We start from the raw sequence: 20597 nt of genomic DNA, 5'->3' as shown, positions 1-20597 counted from the left end.
AAAAATTACTTTACACTCCCTCGAAGATCCCTTAAACTTTGACAACTACAGTGATTGTGAGAGAAGGCACAATAGTTAAAACATTTAATAGTACAATAGAAGTAAATAACAAAGTATGTTTGTGAGGGCCTTGCATCTGACTAGATAGAATTTGAACTTTTATCGGGCAAGTATAACTTATTTTAAATACTATATAGACTAAAGTAGAACAAATGAAATACAATAAAATCTAACAATAGATAGCAGACAATACTGCAGGGTAGATCTGAGGGGTAGCCTACAAAGGAAGCTAGATCTACTTAGGGTTTTCTAAAGCTAACCAGCTTCAGTTAGCTTCACATTCCAGCTGAATGTGAAGCATCTATCCATGGGCGAGTCGTGCCACATTTTCATTTCTGCTGAAATCAAAAAGAAAGAAAAGTTATCTTGCAAATTCAGCAGGCTAAGGTGTGAAATAGCCTTTTTGGAAGTGCCATCTTTATTTCATTACTTATCGTTAATGCCGACATTGGTGTGCTTTGGTGTGCTTATCATTGCACAACCACAAGCATCTTTTTTTGCACTCCTAGCAATAAAATTATTGTATTATGTCACACAAGTGTTATTGTGTGTGGAGTTTAAAATGCATTCTGTCATTACTAAATGTGTAATGCAATATATAAAATAATAATAATAAATTACACAAAAAAACATTTGATTAATAATCAAATATTTAACCAGTCGTCTTTCTCAAATGAAGGTGGATGTTGATGCAATCTTTTCAAAAGGGAGGGAATCTGTTTTCATTGGTCATCAACTCGTGGCTTGGATTATCCTTTGTTGCCCATGCTACAGACTGCTGTATCGGTCTACTTATACAGGGATAGTAAAGGCCAAGTGCACTACTTTTTATTTTATTTGTATTATTATTATTATATATATATATATATATATATATTAGGTGGTGCTGTAGCACCCTCACTCAGCGCCCCTACTTCCTGCAGCTATGTCGTAGGATCCCCTCAGGAAGATGATTAAATAAAACAACCACTATTCCACAACATCCCTTCCACAACAATCAACAGTTATAGTAGATACCTAATTTGGTTTAGACGGGGAGCCCAATTCTGATCTTTTTTCCACTATTTAGTATTTTGACCAATCACATCAGCTCTGAAAATATCTGATGTGAAAAGATCTGATTGTGCAAAAAAAAGATCAGAATTGGAATGCCTGTCTAAACGTAGCCTTAGATGTGTGATTGCTCGCAAATGAAACCGGTTTAGTGTCTGTTTATCGCTGTGTTGTTTTTTACAAAATGAGATAACAGAGGATGGAAAATGTGAAATAATGTTTTCTTTATGGAGATTCCATCCACAGTCACAAATATTCTACATACATCTTGTGCATAAAGGAGATTTGAGAAAAACAACAGTTATGCGTTGAGCTCTAGTAAAGACTGCCCCACGAGAGAAAAATAGCTTTCAAAATCAATAGTAAAATAGGTTTAGAATTGAAGGAGCTGCAATGTTGTAGCCACAAAGAGCCATATGAATCATGAACAGAGTAAGGCTTATCCTCAAGTCTTAAGGGGGAAAATACATCCAGTGCTTCACCTCATCTTGTTCAATGGCCCAATGTGTTTCACCACAGGGAACTGTATTGAAGAGACTGAGAATAAGATCATAAATCCTATAGCCTGCTGGAGTATGGTAATGTATCCTCGGTCAAGACAGAGTAATATGATAATGGAATCCTCTTCTCATTATCATATTTCAATCCACAGAAGACACAAGGAGCTTAAAAAGGGATGCTTGTTCTGAAGCTTGTTCTTTAACTGTAGACTCCTGATAGATTCTGACTGAGAATATCATGTACAGTGAGAGGGTGAGGGGATATTCAGTGAGACCATGGGATTTTTTCTAGGTCAATTTGTAGTTCGCACATTTTGTATTTCATATGTGTGCAGCTTGGTAAAGCAGAGTGGAAGTTGCAGTAGTGGTTTTCAGTGCTGTCTGAGGCAGAGAGAGTTTAATGCCCTCGACTTGTCTGTATGTGCTCAAACTCTGTGTTACATTATTAACATCTTGTTCAGCAGACAGTGGTTACACAGACAGTTATGCAAGGTTTTCTCCTCTGTAGCATCAAACCTTATTCTCTTTCATAAAATCAACTGTATTTCTGTAAAGGAACACACACACACACACGCACACACACACACACACACACACACACACACACGCAGAGACTGGAATGTACTTCATCCTCTTTTTCCTCTGATATAATATGATATACAAAGGAAAATGGTCACATTGTGCATTTGTTCTTAAAGGGCAGTCTATCACTACAGAGATGCATCTGTGGTAAACTTATTCTGTCAGGAAAGGAAGACAATCCATACTATCTGTCATCTAAGTACACCTAGACAAATAGCCAACTAAAGGAGGCAGATTAAATGTGTGTATGTGTTTGTGTGCGTGCGTGTGTGTGTGTGTGTCTGTGTGCGTGTGTGTGTGTTTGAGAGAGAGAGGCTCTCCCCACCAAAAGAAACCCCAGACTTTACGAATTACTTAATGACAAACTCGACTGGAATTTAGAGATTGGATTACTTTTACAGCGGTCTATTACCGCAAAATGTATGCAGACAAAAGCAAGTCGGGCATAGTCATTACAAAATGAAATAAGTAATTTAGCAAAATTAGAAAGCTGGAGAAAATGCCACACAATGAATTGCCACAGCAACCCTCTCTCACTTCAATCGGTGAAGAGAATGCCTCTGCTCATAATTCACTGTGCCTATACAATATGTGTGTTTAAAAACTGCAGCAGCAAACGTACTTCATGTCCAACTTTTGCATATATTTAGCTTTTAGAAGAATCCTCAATGGTATGTCCCATTTCATGGACAAGTCCTCTGAAGTTGATAATGGTTCTCAGGGTGAAATGTCTTTCACTTGAAGAATATGAAACGTTATTAATATATTAATAAATAATGTTGAAAGCAATTCAAATGAAAGAACTCTCACTAGTAACTCATGCTTTTAACTTTAGCCACTACGGAAACCCCCTAATGGATGAGTGCTGTACTTATTATCCACATTGTTGCCATCTAACCGTAAAATGGCACTGTAAGTGAACTTGATTTGCACTCAGCGGGGTAAATCAAATTAACCTGCCTTACTGACACAACAAAATGCATATGTCAATTATGTAGATGCTAATGGATCAAATGGAAAAGACTGTTTCTTCTGACATCAAAATAAAATTAATAAAAATGTATATATGTATTCTACACTGAAATGAGCCTAATGGTCTTATTCAGAATGTTCTATGAGGACCAAAGACATGTCATAGAATTTTGGATGACGGTAATTGACCAGCCAAATGACCGTGGTCACCATAATACCCGCTCTATAGCAAAAAATACCCAGTCAATACAACATTGGCCACATATTAGTATTTACAGTATATGTCTTTATCCTGTCACTGTCTCCACAACAACTCAAATTGGACAGTGTATCTTTTTTAAGACACATGCTCCTGGCTGCATGTGCTGCCATAGAAATAGAATGTATGGAATGGGAGTCCCCATTCAAGTCAATGATGGCATAATTTTTTATTAAGTCAGTTAAGAACAAATTCCTAATTACAATGACGGCCTACCCCAGCCAAACCCAGACGACACTGGGTGAATTGTGCACCGCCCTATGGGACTCCCAATCACAGCCAGATGTGATGCAGCCTGGATTTGAACCAAAGCCTCTTGCATTGAGATGCAGAGATGCGGTGTCTTAGACCACCGTGTCACTCGGGAGCCCATAATGGGTGGACTGGCAGCCATTTCGAGGAGCAAAGCACTAAGTAAAAGTGTACCCATCAAAATGTGCTGTGATTTGTTGATTCAACTCAACTGACAGTACACAAAATACATTCCATTGCATGAGCCCGATCAGTTAACATAATTTGAAAGAACATTCTACAACAACATGCAAATGATTGTGTCACAATACCAGGAAGCCATTCAAATCAAATCAAAAGTTATTTGTCACATGCGCCGAATACAACAGTGAAATGCTTACTTACAAAATAAAATACCCCTCCCCCCCCCCAAAAAAATAAAAAAAATAAGAATAAGAAATAAAAGTAACTTATAATTAAAGAGCAGCGGTAAAATAACAATAGCGAGGCTATATACAGGGGGTACCGGTACCGAGTCAATGTGCGGGGGCACCGGTTAGTCGAGGTAATTGAGGTAATACAGTGGGGCAAAAAAGTATTTAGTCAGCCACCAATTGCACAAGTTCTCCCACTTAAAAAGATGAGAGAGGCCTGTAATTTCATCATAGGTACACTTCAACTATGACAGACAAAATGAGAAAAAAAATCCAGAAAATCACATTGTAGGATTTTCAATTAATTTATTTGCAAATTATGGTGGAAAATAAGTATTTGGTCACCTACAAACAAGCAAGATTTCTGGCTCTCACAGACCTGTAACTTCTTCTTTAAGAGGCTCCTCTGTCCTCCACTCGTTACCTGTATTAATGGCACCTGTTTGAACTTGTTATCAGTATAAAAGACACCTGTCCACAACCTCAAACAGTCACACTCCAAACTCCACTATGGCCAAGACCAAAGAGCTGTCAAAGGACACCAGAAACAAAATTGTAGACCTGCACCAGGCTGGGAAGACTGAATCTGCAATAGGTAAGCAGCTTGGTTTGACGAAATCAACTGTGGGAGCAATTATTAGGAAATGGAAGACATACAAGACCACTGATAATCTCCCTCGATCTGGGGCTCCACGCAAGATCTCACCCCGTGGGGTCAAAATGATCACAAGAACGGTGAGCAAAAATCCCAGAACCACACGGGTGACCTAGTGAATGACCTGCAGAGAGCTGGGACCAAAGTAACAAAGCCTACCATCAGTAACACACTACGCCGCCAGGGACTCAAATCCTGCAGTGCCAGACGTGTCCCCCTGCTTAAGCCAGTACATGTCCAGGCCCGTCTGAAGTTTGCTAGAGAGCATTTGGATGATCCAGAAGAATATTGGGAGAATGTCATATGGTCAGATGAAACCAAAATATAACTTTTTGGTAAAAACTCAACTCGTCGTGTTTGGAGGACAAAGAATGCTGAGTTGCATCCAAAGAACACCATACCTACTGTGAAGCATGGGGGTGGAAACATCATGCTTTGGGGCTGTTTTTCTGCAAAGGGACCAGGACGACTGATCCGTGTAAAGGACAGAATGAATGGGGCCATGTATTGTGAGATTTTGAGTGAAAACCTCCTTCCATCAGCAAGGGCATTGAAGATGAAACGTGGCTGGGTCTTTCAGCATGACAATGATCCCAAACACACCGCCCGGGCAACGAAGGAGTGGCTTCATAAGAAGCATTTCAAGGTCCTGGAGTGGCCTAGCCAGTCTCCAGATCTCAACCCCATAGAAAATCTTTGGAGGGAGTTGAAAGTCCGTGTTGCCCAGCAACAGCCCCAAAACATCACTGCTCTAGAGGAGATCTGCATGGAGGAATGGGCCAAAATACCAGCAACAGTGTGTGAAAACCTTGTGAAGACTTACAGAAAACATTTGACCTCTGTCATTGCCAACAAAGGGTATATAACAAAGTATTGAGATAAACTTCTGTTATTGACCAAATACTTATTTTCCACCATAATTTGCAAATAAATTCATTAAAAATCCTACAATGTGATCTTCTGGATCTTTTTTTCTCATTTTGTCTGTCATAGTTGAAGTGTACCTATGATGAAAATTACAGGCCTCTCTCATCTTTTTAAGTGGGAGAACTTGCACAATTGGTGGCTGACTAAATACTTTTTTGCCCCACTGTATGTACATGTAGGTAGAGTTATTAAAGTGACAACGCATAGATAATAACAGAGAGTAGCAGCAGTGTAAAAGAGGAGGGGGGGCAATGCAAATAGTCTAGGAAGCCATCTGATTAGATGTTCGGGAGTCTTATGGCTTTGGGCTTGCGAGTGTACCCATGAGTTTACCAGTCAAATTGCCAAGCTTGTTCTATTCATTATATTTCTTTATACATTGGGTGGGTCTAGTCCTGGATGCCGATTGGTTAAAACCGTATTCCAGCCACTGTCAATTCCACAAGTTTCCACTGGCTAAATCTATGACGTTAAAATGCCTATTTACTCTGTTCCATCTGACTGCGCAATCCACTGTCTCATCCACTGTCTCATATAAACTTGATCTCCACAGTAAAAAGCATCTAGACATAATCTCCCAATTGGTTTTCAATAGCAGAGACTTGTATAAAACTTGAGGTCTCTCTCTGATATTTGCAAAAAAGTTCATTATTGAAATTCGATCTCCAGCTGTCCCATAGTAATGAACGTGTATGGGTAGGGAGTCGGGACGAGACAGAAGGCAGGCAGATTTTCTCAGCCAGTAGAAATCATGAATCAGCATAATTGTATGGACATATACAAAGAAATGTCAATAGAAAACAGGTAAAACTAAACAAAATGCGGCTAATTTACAGTCTTTCCAGCTTTAGTTTGAAGTGATTATATTAGCTGTGTTGTTGGCTAGCTCCTCTGAACAACAGTGTCCTGACGAGACAGCACATGTTCTATGCCAGGTGAAATCGCACATCATTAGCTCATTCTTATGAATGTATCTAAATAAATGTCACCAGATAATAGCTTAAACAAATCTAAATGCAGCTACTTTACTGTTATTCTGGCTGCACTGTTTGATGTCACTGTAAGTTAGCCGTAGTTGGCTAGCAAGCCATGAGGACGTTGCCAGCCAGTATGGCAATAGAACATTTAGAACAGTACATAACAAAAATACTTTATGACTGGGTCGCACCTCTGGCAACCGAACCGATAGAACGAACAACCAGGAGGCTTGGGTAGCAACCATAGATTTGTGTCAGGACTATATCTCGTGGAAGGATGAAATAGTATGAATAAATTAATAAAAATAAAGTTAATGAAAATATGTTTATCATTGAATATGTTAGTAACCCATAACCCGTTGTATAAAAGTAATAACACCCTCGAAGACGGTGTTTGGAGGATATATTGGCACTGTTAGCCGGCCCTCAACGAACAACACCCATGCAGAAATATCCTCAAAACACCAGTTTCTCGAGCACTATCACTTAAATGTGTGCTGTTGCTGCGGTGAGAGGGGTGTTGTCTAGGCAACTGAAAGCTTGTTTGCTACAACACCTTGCTTGTTTCAGCAAGGAGTAACAAAGTTTCATCACGTTCACATCCATGTTACCGCAGAAACAGACTCAACCGCACGAATGCCTGGCCTATAGAAATAGAATGAAAAGAACAAGCTTGGAAATTCTAGCCTTGACAATGGCTGCCTGGTATTGTGATGCAAAAATATCCATGGTAATTTGGAATGTTCTATCAACTGATTTGTAAGTCGCTCTGGATAAGAGCGTCTGCTAAATGACTTAAATGTAAATGTAAATAGTCCCAGTCGGTATTAGGTCTTTGCAGCCCCGCCTGTGATGAAAACAACCTGTGGTTACGTAGGTTACCCCATTGGCTCACAGAAAAAAATTCAGCTGTTTCAAAAGCAATTTAGTTGTTGTCTGCTTGTTTAAGTCAAATACAAAACTAGATTTAAGAAAAGTATAACATGTCTAAAGATTACTTTTCAACATTGCCTGCTCCAGAGAGTTCTAACTACTTGTAATATTGTAATATTGTAGGGCTTCCCTCAAGCCCCTTTTCATGACGGGGCAAGCAACCACGTGAGTGAGTGCTAGCTAGCCACCGACCAGAGCATTAAAGCTAAGACCAACAACACAAACAAACACACTATACAGCTGCAAGTAGTGTGTGGAGTTACAAACGGACTATACTAAACCAGTTACATGTCTTAGCTGTGATTACATTTTTTCCACACACATAGCTACGTGTAGTCTGCTTAGACACGGGTCCCCACATTTCCCACTCTCCCACGCCGAATAGCCTGAAGCCACAGGGCTTTTCTCGCAGGCTCTATTTCCCTATGTGGGAGCATTGCGAACTGTAAATCGGGATTTTTAAACTGGTTATATGTACATTGAACAACACAGCAGCATTTTGGAATGTTTTGTTATTTCTGTATAGCAAATGGGGGTCAATGGGAAAGAATGTTTGTTTTCACCAATTTGTGGGCCTGGTCGAGGGCAATTCCTTCTTATGAAGTGAATATCGAGTATGCTGGATTGCCATGGTGATGTAGAATGTGGGACACGCAAAGGAATGCATGTTTTGTTGTATGTCAGTTGTGTTGACTCAACAAATCACAACACAGATTGTAGAGCACACTTCCTGCTTTGACTTTTGGGCACACTAAAATGATGCCGTCATTGACTTGAAAGGGCACACCCGTTTTATTCATTCTATTTCTATGGCCCGGTCGTCGCGTCTTCAATCAGCTGTTCGTTCCTCATCCATAACTGTCAGTTACATGGTTATTCAGCAGTTGTGCCAGCCCTAAACTGTTGGAGGCTTGAAACACTGAAAACTTTCAACTTGCTCAATCTCATATACAGTGCATTCAGAAAGTATTCAGACCCCTTGACTTCTCCACATTTTGTTACGTTACAGCCTTATTCTAAACTGGATTAAATTGTCCCCCCCCTCATTAATCTACACACATTACCCCATAATGACAAAGCAAAAACAGGTTTTAAAAAAACGGAAATATCACATTTACATAAGTATTCAGACCCTTCACTCAGTACTTTGTTGAAGTAGCTTTGGCAGCGATTACAGCCTTGAGTCTTCAGTTCCTTCAGTTGACAGCGCAAGTCAGAGGAAAAACCAAGCCATGAGGTCGAAGGAATTGTCCGTAGAGCTCCGAGAATGATTGTGTAGACGCACAGATCTGGGGAAGGGTACCAAAACATTTATGTAGCATTGAAGGTCATCAAGAACACAGTGGCCTCCATCATTCTTAAATGGAAGAAGTTTGGAAGCACCAAGACTCTTCCTAGAGCTAGCCGCCCAGTCAAACTGAGCAATCGGTGGATAGGGCCTTGGTCAGGGAGGAGACAAAGAAACCGATGGTCACTCTTACAGAGCTCCAGAGTTCCTCTGTGGAGATGGGAGAACCTTCCAGACGGACAACCATCTCTGCAGCACTCCACCAATCATGTCTTTATGGTAGAGTGGCCAGACGGAAACCACTCCTCAGTAAAAGGCACATGACAACCCGTTTCGAGTTTGCCAAAAGGCACCTAAAGGACTCTCAGACCATGAAAAACAAGATTTTCTGGTCTGATGCAACCAAGATTGAACTATTTGGCCGGAATGCAAAGCGTCACGTCTGGAGGAAACCTGGCACCATCCCTACTGTGAAGTACGGTGGTGGAGGCATTATGCTGTGGGGATGTTTTTCAGCGGCAGGGACTGGGAGACAAGTGGACTGAGGAAAAAGTTAACAGAGCAAAGTACAGAGAGATCGTTGATGAAAACCTGCTCCAGAGTGCTCTGGACCTCAGGCTGGGGCGAAGGTTCACCTTCCAACAGGACAATGACCCTAAGCACACAGTCAAGACAACGCAGGAGTGGCTTCGAGACAAGTCTCTGAATGTCCTAGAGTGGCCCAGCCAGAGCCTGGACTTGAACCCAATCAATCATCTCTGGAGAGACTTGAAAATAGCTGTGCAGCGATGCTCCCCATCTCCAGAGAAGAATGGGAGAAACTCCCCAAATACAAGTGTGTCAAGCTTGTAGCGTCATACCCAAGAGGACTCGAGTCTGTAATCGCTGCCAAAGGTGCCTCAACAAAGTACTGAGTCAAGGGTCTGAATACACACAGTATGTAAATGTGATATTTCCATTGAATTGTTTTAATAAATTCACTCAAAAAAATGATTAAATGTTTTTGCTTTGTCATTATGGGGTATTGTGTGTAGATTGATGAGGGGAAAAAAACTATTTAGGCTGTAAAGTAATAAAATGTGGAAAACGTCAAGGGGACTGAATACTTTCCGAATGCACTGTACATATTTCAACCATTTTCCATCCCAAAAATGTGGAATAAGCAAAGACTTCTTGTCTGATGTAAAACTATCTTAGAAAACATCTACCAGAAAAAGTCTTAAAAGGTATTAGAAATACCTCAAAAGACAACCATGCTTTTTGAACGTATAAGAAACATTGCCTTGTGCCTTGAAATTCCGTTACCAAAAACCCACATATCTTCAATATATTTCTTAAGTTACAAGTAAAGGTAGACCCACAGTATCAATTAGTTAAAGTGTTTTGCTTATGTCAATTTTATTTATGAATTATAAAGTGATTCAAACGTGAAATTATGTGACCAAATTGGTGAATTGGCTACTAATTGGCTGACATGAGTAAGATATTTAAACGTGTTAACCCTTGCAAGGCTGCCGGCCCAGGCGGCATCCCTAGCCGCGTCCTCAGAGCATGCACAGACCAGCTGGCTGGTGTGTTTACGGACATATTCAATCTTTCCCTATTCTAGTCTGCTCTCCCCACATACTTCAAGATGGCCACCATTGCTCCTGTACCCAAGAAGGCAAAGGTAACTGAACTAAATGACTCTCATCATGAAGTGTTTTGAGGGTCAAGGATCATATCACCTCCACCTTATCTGTCACCCTAGACGCACTTCAATTTGCTTACCGCCCCAATAGATCTACAGACGATGCAATCGCCATCACTCATCACACTGCCCTATCCCATCTGGACAAAAGGAATACCTATGTAAGAATGCTGTTCATTGACTATAGCTCAGCATTAAGCTTGAGACCCTGGGTCTCAACCCCGCCCTGTGCAATTGGATCCTGGACTTCCTGACGGGCCACCCCCAGGTGGTGAAGATAGGAAACAACATCTCCACTTCGCTGATCCTCAACACCGGGGACATACAAGGATGCGTGCTCAATCCCCTGCTGTACGCCATGTTCACCCACGACTGCATGGCCATGCAACTCAATCATCAAGTTTGCAGATGACACAACAGTGGTAGGCTTGATTACCAACAATGACGAGACAGACTACAGGGAGGAGGTGGGGGCTCTCGGAGTGTGGTGTCAGGAAAACAACCTAACGCTCAACGTCAACAAAACAAGTTTAAGTTCCTCGGCGTACACATCACAGATGAACTGGAATGTTCCACCTACACAGACAGTGTGGTGAAGAAGGCGCAACAGTGCCTTTGCACAATTGAGAGCATCCTGTCGGAATGTATCACCACCTAGTACGGCAACTGTGTTCATTGCTACAACCGCAAGGCTCTCCAGAGTGTGGTGCGGTCTGCACAATGCATCACCGGGGGCAAACTACCTGCCCTCCAGGACGCCTTTAGCACCCAATGTCACAGAAAGGTATTACTCCTCTCATATGTGTATACTGTATTTTATACCATCTATTTCATTTTGCCTATGCCGCTCTGTCATTGCTCATCCATATATTTTGATGTATATTCTTATTCCATTCCATAACTTAGATTTGTGTGTTTTAGGTAGTTGTTGTGGAACTGTTAGATTACATGTTAGACATTGCTGCACTGTTGGAACTAGAAGCACAAGCATTTCGCTACACTCGCAATAACATCTGCTAACCATGTGCATGTGACCAATATCATTTGATTTGATTTGCAACTGTTCTCCCTTCCTCTGGCATATTGTTATTTTCAGCTTATAACTGTTTTCGTTCTCTTTCTGTCATCTGGCTGTCAAAGCAAGTGTGAAACGTCTGGACAACCCCTCCCTCTCTCTCTCTCTCTCTCTTTCTCTATTCTCTCTCTCTCCAATTAATGTCACCTCTCCAAGCTCTTACTGACACCTACACATGAGCCCCCTCTCTTTCCATTTACTGTAACCACCATCCTCACCCACTGAGCACCGACCGATACCGGACATCCATGGACGTTGAAAACTAGTTGAAATTTGGTGAGTCTGTTGGACCAGGATCAAATCAGACTGGAATATGTTCCGGGATTCTTCCGATGGCATTGAGGAGTACACCACATCAGTCACTGGCTTCATCAATAAGTGTATTGTTGACGTCGTCCCCACAGTGATCGTACGTACATACCACAAACAGAAGCCATTGACTGCAGGTAACATCTGCACTGAGCTAGGGTTGAGCTGCCGCTTTCAAGCAGCGGGACTCTAACCCGGAAGCTTATAAGAAATCACGCTATGCCCTCCGACGAACCATCAAACAGGCAAAGCGTCAATACAGGACTAAGATTGAATCATACTACACCGGCTCTGTCGGATGTGGCAGGGCTTGCAAACTATCACAGACTACAAAGGGATGCACAGCCACGAGCTGCCCAGTGACACAAACCTACCAGACGAGCTAAATTACTTCTATGCTCGCTTCGAGGCAAGTAAAATTGAAACATGCATGAGAGCACCAGCTGCTCCGGATGACTGTGTGATCACGCTCTCCGCAGCCAATGTGAGTAAGACCTGTGTAAATAAATCAAATCAAATGTAATTTGTCACATACACATGGTTAGCAGATGTTAATGCGAGTGTAGCGAAATGCTTGTGCTTCTAGTTCCGACCATGCAGTAATATCTAACAAGTAATCTAACAATTTCACAACAACTACCTTATACACACAAGTGTAAAGGAATGAATAAGAATATGTACATAAAAAAATATATGAATGAGTGATGGTATAGAACGGCATAGGCAAGATGCAGTAGATGGTATAGAGTACAGTATATACAGTGGGGAGAAGACGTATTTGATACACTGCCGATTTTCCAGGTTTTCCTACTTACAAAGCATGTAGAGGTCTGTAATTTTTATCATAGGTACACTTCAACTGTGAGAGACGGAATCTAAAAAAATCCAGAAAATCACATTGGATGATTTTTAAGTAATTAATTTGCATTTTATTGCATGACATCGGTATTTGATACATCAGAAAAGCAGAACTTAATATTTGGTACAGAAACCTTTGTTTGCAATTACAGAGATCATACGTTTCCTGTAGTTCTTGACCTGGTTTGCACACACTGCAGCAGCGATTTTGGCCCACTCCTCCATACAGACCTTCTCCAGATCATTCAGGTTTCGTGGCTGTCGCTGGGCAATACGGACTTTCAGCTCCCTCCAAAGATTTTCTATTGGGTTCAGGTCTGGAGACTGGCTAGGCCACTCCAGGACCTTGAGATGCTTCTTACGGAGCCACTCCTTAGTTGCCCTGGCTGTGTGTTTCGGGTCGTTGTCATGCTGGAAGACCCAGCCACGACCCATCTTCAATGCTCTTACTGAGGGAAGGAGGTTGTTGGCCAAGATCTCGTGATACATGGCCCCATCCATCCTCCCCTCAATACGGTGCAGTCGTCATGTCCCCTTTGCAGAAAAGCATCCCCAAAGAATGATGTTTCCACCTCCATGCTTCACGGTTGGGATGGTGTTCTTGGGGTTGTACTCATCCATCTTCTTCCTCCAAACACGGCGAGTGGAGTTTAGACCAAAAAGCTCGACATGACTTTCTCCCATTCCTCCTCTGGATCATCCAGATGGTCATTGGCAAACTTCAGACGGGCCTGGACATGCGCTGGCTTGAGCAGGGGGACCTTGGGGGACCTTGCGTGCGCTGCAGGATTTTAATCCATGACGGCGTAGTGTGTTACTAATGGTTTTCTTTGAGACTATGGTCCCAGCTCTCTTCAGGTCATTGACCAGGTCCTGCCATGTAGTTCTGAGCTGATCCCTCACCTTCCTCATGATCATTGATGCCCCATGAGGTGAGATCTTGCATGGAGCCCCAGACCGAGGGTGATTGACCGTCATCTTAAACTTCTTCCATTTTCTAATAATTGCGCCAACAGTTGTTGCCTTCTCACCAAGCTGCTTGCCTATTGTCCTGTAGCCCGCCCCAGCCTTGTGCAGGTCTACAATTTTATCCCTGATGTCCTTACACAGCTCTCTGGTCTTGGCCATTGTGGAAAGATTGGAGTCTGTTTGATTGAGTGTGTGGACAGGTGTCTTTTATACAGGTAACGAGTTCAAACAGGTGCAGTTAGAGAACAGTGGAGAACAGGAGGGCTTCTTAAAGAAAAACTAACAGGTCTGTGAGAGCCGGAATTCTTACTGGTTGGTAGGTGATCAAATACTTATGTCATGCAATAAAATGCAAATGAATTACTTAAAAATCATACAATGTGATTTTCTGGATTTTTTTCTCTCACAGTTGAAGTGTACCTATGATAGAAATGACAGACCTCTACATGCTTTGTAAGTAGGAAAACCTGCAAAATCGGCAGTGTATCAAATACTTGTTCTCCCAACTGTACATATGAGATGAGTAATGTAGGGTATGTAAACATATGAAAGTGGAATTGTTTAAAGTGGCTAGTGATACATTTATTACTGTCCGGACCAACCAAATTTGGTCTTGTTTGGTGGCGGAGCTCATTAATATAATAGCCAGTGTGTCGAATAACAACCAAATATGCAAAGGAGGAAATTGCATATTTCTACCTTTGTGTACATATTTAGGATATATCACCATGAAGAAAATTACATTCATATCCAGAATTATGCATTTTTGTGTAGTACAGATCAGGGACCAATAATGAAATTATGTTACTGCAATTCTGTTAGCTGGTGTAAATCCACTTCACTTACTGTAGTTCAATAACCCAAACAGATTTTTTTTAACTGAAGGTGTCATATCATAGCTGACACCCCATTCTTTCTGCAGACATCTTTGAATCTTAATTTGGAGCATACAGTTTTTAGAAACTAGAGTTGTATGGTGCATAGAGTTGTATGGTTTGTTAAACTTTGATATCAATGGTTTTTGTTTGGCATATATTTTACGTGAAAAATCTGATTCTCAGCACAATTCAGTTACTGTGGAATTGCCCAAAAGTAATATCCCTAGACGAAGGCCTTGGGTAGTTATTCTCAGAACGTTTTCTGTATAAAAGCTTCTGGTTTAACGTCAGCTGTCTACCAGACTACTGTAGACACACAATGACACTTGATGATGCCATAGCAACTCTCTGCCGCCCTCAAACTCCCTTTTTAAAGCATTTGTTATAATGCAAAATGAGAGGAATTAGAACTGGAGTGGCTGCAGGCAGACACTACCATTTTTGTCCTACCCCCTTCATTATGCAAACAATGCAGCCTTGATTTGTTCAAGTATTTACCTGATAGAGCAACATAAATATGATTACATGAAATCATAGGTCACAGTCTGGGGAAACTCACTCAAACTCAGCAAACTAGCAGACACAAAGTTATAGAAAATAGAAGTGTTGTGGCTGTGGAAGGTTTATATGACAGTTGTAAAATGGATGCTGTTGATGTGTTGAGTCTTGCCCTTCACTGGGGGAAATGGGAGAGAAGGGAGAAGACAGACAGATCCTATGGGGCTGGGCTCTCTGCAGCCAGAGCTCTGATGTAAAGGTCACTTCTGCTTTGAGGTAAATAAAACAACACCTGGCTCTGAGACCAGCTGCAGGCCAACAGCCAAGTCCTACAGAGAGACAACAGGACTCCCAGTTGCCAAACACACCAGCAACCTGCACTGTCCTGGGGACGGACATTAAACACTTCATCCTAGGGGAGGGCTGAGGACTGGGTTCTGTTTTAACATGCTGGATTATCAAGGACGTGGTGTAAAGTCACTATGAAGCCTCTGTCTCACTGTCTCAAAAACTAGTTCATCGTCTCCAGAATGATTATTTCCTACAGGCCAAATCTTATTTTTAGATCTATGCAAATCTCAAGGAATTGGGCAAAAAACGGGTTCTTTCTGTACCCAGTCATTCTCTTAATGTTCAATGCATTGAGTGCTCTAATGGTAAAAACCTTTTGATTCCAGTCTACTTTTAAATATTGAGCAAATGTCTACATCTATTTAGAGACTTGTGCATCTGCTGGAACATGTTCTCCTAATTTCTTTGAATTGTGTTAGCCTTGAAATAGATTTTTCACAATTGTTTGTCAGACCAGAGCAAATTATGAAAACAAAGTAACAAAATAAGCAGCATTGTGTAATCTTCTCCAAAAATATAGTTTACCGTGCTACCAATTACTTCACACTAGAAGAAGTTAAGCTATATTAAAGCTACACAGCAAAAAAAAATATCCTAGCAAGTGAAAACATCTTGCATCAAGGCAATAATTAAATTTTTCAACAAAGAAGATAAGTAATCTTATCAAGCACTGTATGTGTAAGGTTATTCAGCTTGTTTTAAATTTAAAAAATGTTTTATTCACATAGCTCATGTTGGGCTAAAGTGTCTCCGCAGAGAGAAACCAATGGACCATGTACAGTTGAAATTGGAAGTTTACATACACTTAGGTTGGAGTCATTAAAACTCGTTTTTCAACCACTCAACAAATTTCTTGTTAAAACTTCTTATGGCTTAGGGGTAGTATTTCGACGTCTGGATGAGAAGCGTGCCCAAAGTAAACTGCCTGTTACCCAGGCCCAGAAGCTACGATATGCATATAATTGGTAGATTTGGATAGAAAACACTAAAGATTCCAAAACTGTTAAAATTATGTGAGTATAACAGAACTGATATGGCAGGCGAAAACCTGAGTTTTTTTTTTTTTTGATGTGGGTATTTTCAATTGAATGCCTATAGAGTGTCTAATGGGTTAGGACCCAGCATGCAGTTCCCATGGCTTCCACTAGATGTCAACAGTCTTTAGACATTGTTTCAGGCTTGTTTTCTGAAAAATGAAGAAGAATGAGACCTTTCTCTCAGTGGATTGAGGAAGAATGCAGAGCTGGTTTGCGCGCAAAACCGAGTGCGCGCCCTTCGTTGTTTTTCCTTTCTATTGAAGACGCTATTGACCGGTTGAAATATTATCGATTATTTAGACAATTGACAACCTGAGGATTAATTATAAACATCATTTTACATGTTTTGACGAACTTTACCGGTACAATAAGGATGTATTCGTCTGCATGTTTTGACCGCCTTTGAGCCAGTGGATTACTGAACAAAACGTGCCAACAAAACAGAGTTTTTGTGATATAAAGATGGACTTTATTGAACAAAACAAACATTTATTGTGTAGCTGGGACTCTTGTGACTCCAACCATATGAAGATCTTCAAAGGTAAGTGATTCATTTTATCACTATTTCTGACTTTTGTAATTCCTTTACTTGGTTGTAAAATGGTTCTATGCTTTTGTAAGCGGGGCGCTGTCCTCAGATAATCGCATGGTATGCTTTCTCCGTAAAGCCTTTTTGAAATCTGACATAGTGGCTGGATTAACAAGAAGTTCATCTTCAAGCCGATGTATAACACTTGTATTTTTTATGAATGTTTATTATGACTATTTCTGTATTTTTTATTTGGCGCTCTGCAATTTCACCGGATGTTGTTGAGGTGGGTCGCTAGCGGAATGCCTGCGCCAGAAAGGTTAACAAACTATAGTTTTGGCAAGTCGTTTAGGACATCTACGTTGTGCATGACACAAGTAATTTTTCCAACAATTGTTTACAGAAGGATTATTTCACCTATAATTCACTGTTCCAGTGAGTCACAATTCCAGTGGGTCAGAAGTTTACATACACCAACTTGACTCTGCCTTTTAACAGCTTGGAAAATTCCAGAAAATTATGTCATGGCTTTAGAAGCTTCTGATAGGCTAATTGACATCATTTGAGTCAACTGGAGGTGTACCTGTGGATGTATTTCAAGGCCTACCTTCAAACTCAGTGCCTCTTTGCTTGACATCATGGGAAAATCAAAAGAAATCAGCCAAGACCTCGGAAAAACAATTGCAGGCATCCACAAGTCTGGTTCATCCTTGGGAGCAATTTCCAAATGCCTGAAGGTACCACGTTCATCTGTACAAACAATAATACGCAAGTATAAACACCATGGGACCACGCAGCCGTCATACCGCTCAGGAAGGAGACGCGTTCTGTCTCCTAGAGATGAACGTACTTTGGTGCGAAAAGTGAAAATCAATCCCAGAACAACAGCAAAGGACATTGTGAAGATCCTGGAGGAAACAGGTACAAAGTATCTATATCCACAGTAAAACGAGTCCTATATCGACATAACCTGAAAGGCCGCTGAGCAAGGAAGAAGCCACTGCTCCAAAACAGCCATAAAAAAAGCCAGACTACGATTTGCAACTGCACATGGGGACAAAGATCATACTTTTTGGAGAAATGTCCTCTGGTCCGATGAAACAAAAATAGAACTGTTTGGCCATAGTGACCATCGTTATGTTCGGAGGAAAAAGGGGGAGGCTTGCAAGCCGAAGAACACATCCCAACAGTGAAGCGTGGGGTGGAGGCATCATGTTGTGGGGGTGCTTAGCTGCAGGAGGGACTGGTGCACTTCACAAAATAGATGGCATCATGAGGGAGGAAAATTATGTGGATATATTGAAGCAACATCTCAAGACATCAGTCAGGAAGTTAAAGCGTGGTCGCAAATGGTTCTTCCAAATGGACAATGACCCCAAGCATACTTCCAAATCATGTAGTAACCAAAAAAGTGTTACACAAATCAAAATAGATTTTAGATTTTAGAATATTCACCAATCTGGACCTCGGCAACGCTTACAATCTGGTGAGAATTAGGGTGGGAGATGACTGCCCTTAACACCCCCCTAGTGGCCACTATAAGTGTTTAGTCATGACCTTCGGATTATCGAACTCACCGGCAGTCTTTCAAGCATTGCTCAATGACACCCTGCGGGATATGTTGAATTGGTTTGTCTTTGTTAACCTCGACACATCTTGACCTTCTCTAAGACCCTTCCAGAACACATACTGCATGTCCGCCAAGTCCTGAAATGCCTCCTGCAGAGTCAACTATATGACAAGATAGAGAAGTGTGAATTCCATGTATCCCAGGTTTCCTTCCTGGGTCACATTGTCTCTACTGCAGGCATCCAAATGGACCCTGTAAAGATTGAGGCAGTCGCCAACTGGCCCCGTCCCACCTCACTCATGCAGGGCCAGCGGTTCGCCTATTTTTACAGCCGTTTTATACTCAACTTTGGTGCGATGGCTGCGCCTCTCACGGTCCTAACCTGCAAGACCCAGACACGTTTTTGCTGGATCCCCGAGGCTGACAGGACATTCATGGACGTTTCACCTCTGGACCCATCCTCGTTCATCCTGATTCGACTTGTCCCTTTGTGGTGGAGGTGGATGCCTCGAACACCGAAGCAGGGGAAGTCCTTTCCCAGTGGAATGAGGAGGACAAAAAACTGCACCCATGCTCCTTTCTCTCCAAGCGGTTCTCGCCAGCGGGACACAACTACTATGTAGGCAAACGGGAGCTCTTGGCAGTTAAGTGGACTCTGGAGGGGTGGAGACACCTGTTGGAGGGGGCACCTCATCCTTTCGTGATCTGGACGGACCATAAGAACTTAGTCTCCATTCAAGAAGCCAAGAGGTTGAACACTCATCAGGCATCACTACAGTAACTGGTTCGAATCCAGGCTGTATCACATACGACCGTGATTGGGTGTCCCATAGGGCGGCGCACAATTGGCCCAGTGTCATCCGGGTTAGGGGAGGTTTTGGCTGTCCGGGATGTCCTTCTCTGCCTCTAAAAATATAAATAAATATTTTGTCCTTTTTTTTTTAACAAAATAATCTCCAAAATATCATTATATATAGCCTACCCGTTGTGGACGTCTATTTCAGCACCGTTTCGCGCTGCTCTGAGACAATCATAGAGAAACTAAAATGTTCAACTATATTCCATGATATTCTTAAGATATATGTGTTGACTGAATATAAGCAAATGTTGTCTGCTAAATAATCAAGTTGATGGCACAGTCACATAGCCTCGGCACCTACATAAAGCTACGTGTGGGCAACCTCATGCAACTGCAAAAATGTCAGATAAAGCATGAACTGTATAGTACTGTATTTCTTTATCAGCATCTTTATGCTTTCGTTAATAAAATATTGATACAAATACTCTTTCAAAATGCAGATGTTTATTTCCTTATGGATCCATAACAAATATCTATGGGAATAAATATCACTGAATGACCGAAATATTGGAACAAAGTAGGCTAATGTAGGTAAACAAATAGTTGCTAACTGGAAAATGCTCTTTCAAACACACAGTCACGTTCTACAGTGCCATTATGGCTATTAGCAGGGCTATTAGCAGAATAATAGACTTGCCTAGAAGAAGGGTAGGGGGAGAATTCAATCGTCAAATGTATTTTTTTGTTAGGTTAGCTGTATCACAACCGGCAGTGATTGGTTGTAATTTCAGTTTAATCCACTAGAAAAGACTAAACAAATAATACAACAAAAAATGTTATTATTATTGTTTTATGTATCACATCCGACCATGATTGGGAGTCCCATAGGGCGTCGCACAATTAGCCCAGCGTTTCTCTCCCTCTAAAAACAGAAATAAATGTTTTGGCCTTTACAAAAATGATTTTGCCCTTTATTCAGATTACAATCACACACTTAAATTTTTTTGAAAATTAAATAATCTCCAAAATATCGTTATATATTATCAAGTTGATGGCACAATTATATAGCCACGGCACCTACATAAAGCTGAGTGACTCACTCATACATGGCTTGGATCAAAATAAATTTCAGGTCTTGACTCACGGTTATCAAATCGTAGCAT

The sequence above is a fragment of the Salvelinus alpinus genome, chromosome 24 (genome assembly GCF_045679555.1).
Source record: "Salvelinus alpinus chromosome 24, SLU_Salpinus.1, whole genome shotgun sequence".
Classification (NCBI taxonomy): Eukaryota; Metazoa; Chordata; class Actinopteri; order Salmoniformes; family Salmonidae; genus Salvelinus; species Salvelinus alpinus.
This window is presented reverse-complemented; position numbering follows the sequence as displayed.